The 672-nt window shown below is 40.2% G+C and overlaps 1 long non-coding RNA gene across 1 annotated transcript in view; it reads left to right on the top strand.

The window, feature by feature from the left end:
• The window catches only part of LOC131213768 (uncharacterized), a 1,432-nt gene extending 943 nt beyond the window's left edge, over positions 1–489 (top strand). Inside the window, exon 3 of the long non-coding RNA XR_009156974.1 lies at positions 90–489. This is a non-coding gene — a long non-coding RNA (uncharacterized LOC131213768). The remainder of the gene's footprint in view (positions 1–89) is intronic.
• Positions 490–672: the final 183 nt, after the last annotated feature.

Raw genomic sequence — 672 nt, 5'->3', positions numbered from 1 at the left:
ATTATTTGTCTGAAGATGCCCATAAAATAATAAGTGGGTTTATTACTCCTACTTTTATTAAACAACCAAACTATTTTTCCATTCTTTAGGGTTTCAGTGTGCCCCAGACACTATTGGAAAGTATCGGCCTTTGACGAAACACTGGAATAATGAAGCTTGGTGGAAATAATCAAGACGAGTCGCATTGACCATTGCGTGCCGACCTAACATCACTAGGGCGGCAGCTACTAAGTCCAACGGATGCACGGTTGTCGAATCTCGAGAAGGCCCAAGCCCGTGAGCCTATGCACGTAGAAGAAATATGTAATTGTGAATTATACTATTGTAAATATAGAAAAAAGTGATAATTTCGAAGAAGGTCGTGACCAATGCATTCGCGCATTTTTAGCAATACAGCATTAGAAATTCACGATTCGACATCTTTTATATCTGTTATAGATGGAGGCTTGTTTGCTCGCAGAGATCAGACGAAAAATATAATTTAAACTTAGCCGGTGCCACGCAGGCTTTACGACTTGGCAGGAAAATTATATAAATATCTACAATATTGTTTTCTCTTCGCTTTAGTACAGACATGCTTGCCACTTTATTATGGGACTAGGTGTATCCCGACCCGGTACACGTTTCTTTTCAGGCAACCCACGAGGCCTGGACCCTTACACAAATACTTAT

Source organism: Anopheles bellator, chromosome X, assembly GCF_943735745.2.
Source record: "Anopheles bellator chromosome X, idAnoBellAS_SP24_06.2, whole genome shotgun sequence".
In the NCBI taxonomy this organism is placed as follows: Eukaryota; Metazoa; Arthropoda; class Insecta; order Diptera; family Culicidae; genus Anopheles; species Anopheles bellator.
This window is presented reverse-complemented; position numbering and strand designations above follow the sequence as displayed.